Raw genomic sequence first — 8426 nt, 5'->3', positions numbered from 1 at the left:
TCATCCGGCGCTCCCCCTCTAGGCGTGATCTGCGATCTGGGATGTGATGTAACTGCTCAGCAAGAAGGGGGGGGGGCTCACACACTTGGATTTATATCACGTATCACAGTTGTAAAGAAAGTAACAATGTAGCTGATATCTTGTGTGTCCTTACTTGAACCTTTGAAAACACTTGTATTCCCTTTTAAGGCATGGCTTTATCCTGATAACAAAGCTGAACTCCAGGCACAAAGAAATTCATCTAAATATATTCTTCAGTATCTACAAATCATTAAAAAAACACTTTGTGTGCACCAAATAGCTTTGCAAAACCAGATATTACCTTGTAAAAGCACCAGTGACATCATCACTGGGCTGTACATAGACAGCACACAGAGCAGAACTGTGGGAGGGGCCCTGAAGATCCATCCACTACAGGCTGCCTGCAGAAAACTACAGGAGGGGGCGGAGACAAGACTAGTCTCCCTGCACGATAAGAGAGAGAAGTGGGAGGGGCTAAGAAACCCCACCTACTGCAGGCTACCTGCAGAGAACTACAGGAGGGGCGGAGACAAGACTAGTCACCCTGCACAAGCAGAGAGAGAGACGTGGGAGGGGCTAAGAAACCCCACCCACTACAGGCTGCTTGCAGAAAACTATAGGAGAGGGCAGAGACAAGACTAGTCACCCTGCAAGATAAGAGAGAGAGAAGTGGGAGGGGCTAAGAAACCCCACCCACTACAGGCTACCTGCAGAAAACTACAGGAGGGGGCGGAGACAAGACTAGTCACCCTGCACAAGAAAAGAGAGAAGTGGGAGGGGCTAAGAACCCCCACCCACTACAGGCTGCCTGCAGAAAACTACAGGAGGGGGTGGAGACAAGACCAGTCACCCTGCGCAAGAAGAGATAGAGAAATTTGAATTTCGAATAGAATAGATTTGAATAGAATAGAATAAAATAATATAACTGTCTTCTGAAATTCAAATTTTGAACAGAATAGATTGAAATAGAACAGAAATTTTTTTTATATAACTGTCTTCCGAATTTCAAACAGAATAACTCTGAATAGATTAGATTAGAATGAAATAGAAAAGAATAGAATAGAATTGAAAAAGAGCAATATAATAGATTACAATGAAATAGAAAATAATAGAATAGAATTGAAAAAAAGAACAGTAGAATAGATTAGAATGAAATAGAATAGAATTGAAAAAGAACAATAGAATAGATTAGAATGAAATAGAAAAGAATAGAATAGAACTGAAAAAGAACAATAGAATAGAATAGATTAGAATGAAATAGAAGAAATATAAGTGTCTTCCGAAATTCAAATTTCAATTAGAATAAATTAGAATTTGAATGCCCATTTCTAATATCCAAATTCGGATGGATTTGCAAAACAAAACGATTTCCAAAAACAAATGAAATGAAACAAATTTATATAAATGACGAAACGGAAGGAAATGAACGTTTGTGTTCGGCGTGTCTGACAGACATTCCAGGGATGTTGGGAATGTTGGAAGGAGAGATATGAGATGAAGTCGTATAGAAGAGGGAAGGTTTGCTTTATGGCGGTACGATCGACCTGCACCCTGTAATGTGATGTAATCGCACAGCAACCAGAAGCGGGGGGGGGGCACGCAGCTCGCTCAGATTTGATTACATTACATGGTTGTAAGGAAGGTAACAATGTATCTGATGATCCCTTTAGTGTGGTGAACTGAATGAGTTTTAGAATGCGAGGCTTTAAAAAATAAAACCCTTGGGGGGTCAACTTATGATACATTTGTTGGCCGAAGGTCACAAGCATTCGCCCAGCCGCCATGAATTGTACCCGCATTTCCTCTATTACGGGGGCTCCAAACTACAACTGGCAGATTTTCGGAGGAGAATATTCGTAAGAAAAGTCTTCCGAAAATTCTTTGTACCTTCGGTGAACGGACGAATGTTGTTTGAAACAGCTTGGGGCTTCACAGCCGAGTGCCCACTGCACATGCGCGAGAAGCGCTGCGCTTTGTGAATGGCCCGGCAGTCTTCTGGGACCTGTCACGTGTCCCAGAAGATGTGGAGGGAAGGAGGGGGAAGGACAACTCTGCGTAAGTGGGAGAGGGTGCCTGTTGAATTCAGGTACCCACTCCCCCCCCTTCCGCTTCCCAAAAGTCTGCAGTCTCTGGTCATCTGTGCCGTGTCCGCAGTCTCTGGTCATCTCCTGTACTGTGTCCGCAGTCTCTGGTCATCCCCTGTACTGTGTCCGCAGTCTCTGGTCATCTCCTGTACTGTGTCTGCAGTCTCTGGTCATCTCCTGTACTGTGTCCGCAGTCTCTGGTCATCTCCTGTACTGTGTTCGCAGTCTCTGGTCATCTCCTGTACTATGTCCGCAGTCTCTGGTCATCTCTTGTACTATGTCCGCAGTCTCTGGTCATCTCCTGTACTATGTCTGCAGTCTCTGGTCATCTCCTGTACTGTGTCCGCAGTCTCTGGTCATCTCCTGTACTGTGTCCGCAGTCTCTGGTCACCTCCTGTACTGTGTCCGCAGTCTCTGGTCACCTCCTGTACTGTGTCCGCAGTCTCTGGTCATCTCCTGTACTGTGTCCGCAGTCTCTGGTCACCTCCTGTACTGTGTCCGCAGTCTCTGGTCACCTCCTGTACTATGTCCGCAGTCTCTGGTCATCTCCTGTACTGTGTCCGCAGTCTCTGGTCATCTCCTGTACTGTGTCCGCAGTCTCTGGTCATCTCCTGTACTGTGTCCGCAGTCTCTGGTCATCTCCTGTACTGTGTCCGCAGTCTCTGGTCATCTCCTGTACTGTGTCCGCAGTCTCTGGTCACCTCTTGCACTGTGTCTGCAGTCCATTGGTTCATAATATTTTTTTTCTTGTTTTCCTCCTCTAAAACCTAGGCACGTCTTATGGTCAGGTGCGTCTTATGGAGCAAAAAATACGGTAGAACTTAAAATAAAATACATAGAAAATATGAAGACATTATAATAAAATGATAGGAGATTGGATTTTTATCTTGTGGGGTTGTGATGGTTTCATCAAAAGAGTTTTTATTAGTATTACATGCACCTATGTTGTACATATTGAGGGAGATTTACTAAAACTGGATCACTGAGAATCTGGTGCAGCTCTGCGTGATAGCCAATCAGCTTCTAACTTCAGCTTGTTCAATTAAACTTTGACAATAAAACCTGGACACTGATTGGTTTCTATGTACAGTTGCACTAGATCTTGCGCACTCCAGTTTTAGTAAATCCCCCCCATTGAGTCAACACAATAGATAAGGTCTCTGCAATATAGCATACAGAAAAGGAATGTATTGCATAGACAATTTCCAAAGTTATCAAATTTCTGAAGACAAATGAAATAAGAGACCTAATCACAGAATATTTGTAGAAATAAATGCTACATAATATAGCAAAGCCCCTATATTTACTGTAGAGTATTATCAGAAACTATGAAAACCAAAAGTGTCGTGTGCTGTCCAAAACCTAGATTTTTGGAACTTCGTAGTACCCTTTGTCACAGATCGCACGGTCGCCTCCACCAACATGCGACAATCGCACGACCGTGACTAACAGTAATACGTTACGCCCACGGCGTCAGACCCCAGACCTTCTCACCAAACTCGTGACCGAAGGACCGGCCGATCTAAAACCACGGTGTGACGTGCGTAACAAGGCCACACCCAGCTGCACCCTGCACAGTGATTGTCCAGCTAATGGGCTACAATCGGTGCCTGCAGCCTGAATGCGCTTGTTACTGGGTCGGGTTAATTACACAACTAACCCTCTACTGCCACCACCACTTTTGTCGGAGACTGGGAAACTCTCGTTATCAAATATACACTATAATGATTAAAAAGTCACCTGTCCAATATGGTCAATTGGGCAGAGAATTAAACAAACACAGTAGCATCTCTTCAAAAGGCAGGAATTCGTGAATTGCAAATAAGCGCTGAAAAACAGTTTAACACTTTCAGAAAGAAAGATTTATAGAGTCAAACAGGTGCAATAAAATATTTACAAAGGGATGTCACTAAAATGTATATATATATGTATATAAAGGTATAGCGAAGAGATAATAGGGAGGAAATTACAGGGTTAAGTTACTTGCCCATATGCCTTGGTAGCAGATCCAAGTTGCAGAGCAAGATGATTCGTTGATCTCCTTTTGTTACGATGTTCAGCTGAGGAGATCTGTTACACTCTAACTTCTAGGCTTGCTAGCCTGTCTCTTTTTTAAAAATCCCTCTGAAAGGGGGGGGGGGGTTGCTCTGACTACGCTGTGTTGGGAGGGGTCAGGAGAACTCTGAGTTAGAACCCATATCTGTCATAATCCATGACATGAAACATCGGGGAAAAGCCTGACTTAAGGAATGTTCAATTACTGCTGGTCAGTTTTATGATGGGTGAAAAAGGTTACACTTACACAGGCGGCTGGCACCAAACTAGGAATGCCTAGCCTGTGTTGACCCCCCACCATCTGTCACTCAGGAGATAACGTTTGCCTCTCAGGAAGGGAGGGGGGTAGGGAGTGTGAGGAATAAAAGAAAAAGGGGAACTCTGCGTCCAACTCTGATGAGCTAGTTTGCTACACCCTTTGATAGAACAAATCGCCAATGATTCTACAGCACTGAAGCCTGAGTACATGAGACCTAAACACATAACAGCCACAAGTTGATGCTCCGTATAATGGACAGCAAGTAGAAGGATCTGCCTGCCACATACCTCCAATTTTCTGAAAATTTTCAGGCATCTTCTGTGGTCATAGATTGGTTTCCTATACTGGAGCGTTTTATCACTCTCTTCTTTCCATTGTTGTAAGGTAGGCACCCCAGCTTGGATCCACACCTTAGCTATCAGCTTCTTGGCCTCTGGTGGGGATTTTCAAGTAGATCTAAAACCTAACTGGAATATGTTTTGTTAATATACCCAATTAGAATGAAAATAATATGAACAATAATATAAAGCCTGTTCCTCCCATTACCTTATCGTCCATTCTCCGGGTTCCTTTAAAAAAGAGCTAATTCCTAGTGGTGGCCACCACAACTATAGCAAGACCCTGGAGATCAGAACATATGTTTTGTTAACCACTTGCCGCCCTGCCACTGTACATATACGGCGGCAGGGCGGCACTCACAGGCAAAACCACGTTTTAAGACGTGTGTTTTGTAAACAAATAGGAGGCGCGCCGCTGCCCTATTTGTCCTGCGGATCACCGCTGCAGATGTCAATCGCCGGGTCACAGCCGCTCCTTAGCGGCTATGTCCCGGCGATCGGCGGTGAACAGTGACAGGGGGCACAGCTGCAGTAGCTGTGCTGTCTGTCACTTCCTTCACAGTTCGAGGATGAGCTGATCGAGAAAAAACAGTTTCTCTTTCTCGATCAGCCTTGTCCCGCCCAGTACACACCCCGCCCCCTAGTAAAACACTCCCCTCACTCCTATAACCCTTCCCCAAAATAAAGTTAACCCCTTCCTCCCCAGTGCCATTAGTACAGTGTCAGTTTTTTTTTTTTTTGCACTGATCACTGTATTAGTGTTTTTGGGGATGTCAGTGACCCCAAGTCAGTACCCCCCAATGTCAAAATGTCCGCCGCAGTCCCGCCATAAGTCGTTGGTCGCTGCCATAAGTCCCTGATCGCCGCCATAATTCGCCGATCGCCGCCATTATTAGTATTAAAAAAACCCTAAAAATCCCAGTATCTTTCCCGCCATTTGTAAACGCTATAACTTTCACGTAAACCAATTAATTTACACATATTGGGTTTTTTTAAGCAAAGACATGTCACAGAATGCATTTTGGCAGAAATTTATGACTAAATTTGATTTTTGCATTTTTTTTTACTGGACATGTTTTATAGCAAAAAGTCCAAAATATGGTTTTTTTTTTCTCAAAATTGTCAGTCTTTTTTTTTTATAGCGCAAAAAATAAAAACCGCACAGGCGATCAAATACCACCGAAAGAAAGCTCAATTTGTGGGGAAAAAAGGATGTAAATTTAATTTATGTACCATATTGCATGACCGCGCAATTGTCCGTTAAACTAGTGCAGCGCTGTATAGCAGAAAAATGGTGTAAATTGCAGTATTTATACCATAGTTTGTAGACGCTATAACTTCCACACAAAGCAATCAATATACACTTATTGGGATTTTTTTTTACCAAAAACATGGAGCAGAATACATTTTGGCCTAAATTTATAACCAACTTTGAGTTTACTATATATTTTTTATAGCTGAAAATAAAAAATATTGTTTTTCTTCAAAATTTTTGGCCTTTTTTTGTTTATAGCGTGAAAAATAAAAAGCGCACAGGTGATCAAATTACACCGAAAGAAAGCTCTATTTGTGTGAAAAAAAGGACGTAAATTTCGTTTGGGTGCAGCATTGCATGACCGCGCAATTATCAGTTGAATTAGTGCAGCGCCGAGTTGCAAAAAGAGGCGTGGTCATTAAGGGGGGTAAATCCTCTGGAGCTCAAGTGGTTAAAGTGATTCTAAAGGCTCAAGGTTTTTTACCTTCATGCATTCTATGCATGAAGCTAAAAAACCTTCTGTGTGCAGCATCCTTCCAGCACCCCTAATACTCACCTAAGCCCCCTCTCGATCCAGCGATGCGCGCTGGAGTCTCAGCTATCCCAAGACTCCCTCTTCTCATTGGCTGAGACAGAAGCAGGAGCCATTGGCTCCCACTGCTGTCAGTCACAGCCAGTGAGCTAATGAGGAGAGAGAGGCCGCCCCTCCATGTGTGAATGGACACATTATTATAATACAGGATTTATAGCGCCAACAGTTTGCTCAGCACTTTACAATATAACGGGAGACAATACAGCAACAATACAGTTCAATACAAGAGGGATAGGAGGGCCCTGATCCTGGGAGCTTACAATCTAGGAGCAGTACGTGCCCCCATAGCAAGCTGCTTACTGTGGGGGCACCTGACAGGAGGGAGGGGCCAGGGGAACCTGCAGGGGACCTGAGAAGAGGAGGATCCAGACTGCTCTGTGCAAAACCATTGCATACAGCAGGTAACTATAGGCATGTTCATTATTTTTTCTTTTAAAAAAAAAATAAACCTTTAGAATCACTTTTATTTACCCTTTTGGGATGAATTTCTAAACATTTTCAATGAAATCATGGACAATAATATGAAGCCTAATCCTCACATTACCTTATTATCCAGTATCTTGGTTCCTTTATGAAGGAGCTAATTTCTAGTGGTGGCCACCATAACTAGCAAAACCCTAGAGATCAGAATATACCCCTGACTGTTGTGATGTGAGTGTGTGAAATAAGTGAAATGTAACCTTTTGAGATAAATTTCCCCCAGGAAGAGAATAAACTTGAGCTTGTATTGTTCCAGTAGGAATACTTTAAGTCCTCTCTAGAGTTCTCCATATTCCAAGGGCACCTAGGAGCCTGATTTGTAGTATGGCGGCCTGCTGGGAGTAGCTTGGTGAAGGGTCACACTCTCTTTCTTTTATTTTCCTTTCTCTCCTTCTTCTGTTCTCTTTTCTGATTGGTTCTTCTTTTTCTTTGTTTTATGCTTCCTTAACATTTTTTTTCTTCTCCCTGTGTAGTCCCTATAGTGGTAGTCTTTGTTATTTTTGCTAGTCAGAGGCTGGGTAGCAGCCTGGGAGTGAGGTAGTGAGGAGACCTCAGGACAGGCTGGGAGGAACTCCGGAGCCCTTCCACCCTTCCAGAAACGTCTGGAACTTTCTGGAAGAGGGTCTGATGAGGGGAGGAGGCCTAGATTAGCATGTTTATGGGAATGTGGCCAATCCCCAGTCAAAAGGCCGGGCATGGTGGCCAAGGGCAACTTAAATATGACAGAGCCTGTGCAGCAGGGAAATTGGGTGGAAGATGGACTAAGAGAAGGCTGGAGTGTGGAACCTGGGAGGGGGCCCCAGGGAGGGGAACATACCAACAGGCTGGTTGCTGGACAGAAGGATCTGCCCTGCCCTACAGTCTCCTAGGGAGGATAACATGTCAGCCAGGAAGAAGTCAGCTCAGCGTAAGGCCTGAAAGCAGCTGCAACCCACCAAGCTAACAGGACAGGACAATGTGAGTACTTCTACACCCCCTGGGCCAGATAAAGGGAGAGGGCGGTCAGGTGCAAGACCCAAATAGCTCTCATCTAGGAACTTAATTGGCAGATCTTGGAGTCCCATGCCCAGGGATACCCTCAGTGCAGCCAGATGAAGAGGAAGGATTCATCTGGGGTCTGAGGAGGTACATCAAGGGGACTTCAGTGCTTCTTAAAGAGACAGGGCTATTTTTCTGTTCCACAGTTTTGTATGGTGTACAGTTCGCTAGGAAGTTGTCTTCAAGTTTAAGTTCCTCGGGCATCCCATATACCCCTAGACCCCATCCAAGCTCAAGGACTGTTTTACTAACTCTGTATATCTAAAGGTAATTGAATAGAAAAATTGAATAATGTATGGCCAGC

Source organism: Staurois parvus, unplaced genomic scaffold, assembly GCF_062004578.1.
Source record: "Staurois parvus isolate SC_StPar_1 unplaced genomic scaffold, SC_StPar_1.0 ptg000067l, whole genome shotgun sequence".
Classification (NCBI taxonomy): Eukaryota; Metazoa; Chordata; class Amphibia; order Anura; family Ranidae; genus Staurois; species Staurois parvus.
Note: the sequence above shows the minus strand (reverse complement) of the source record.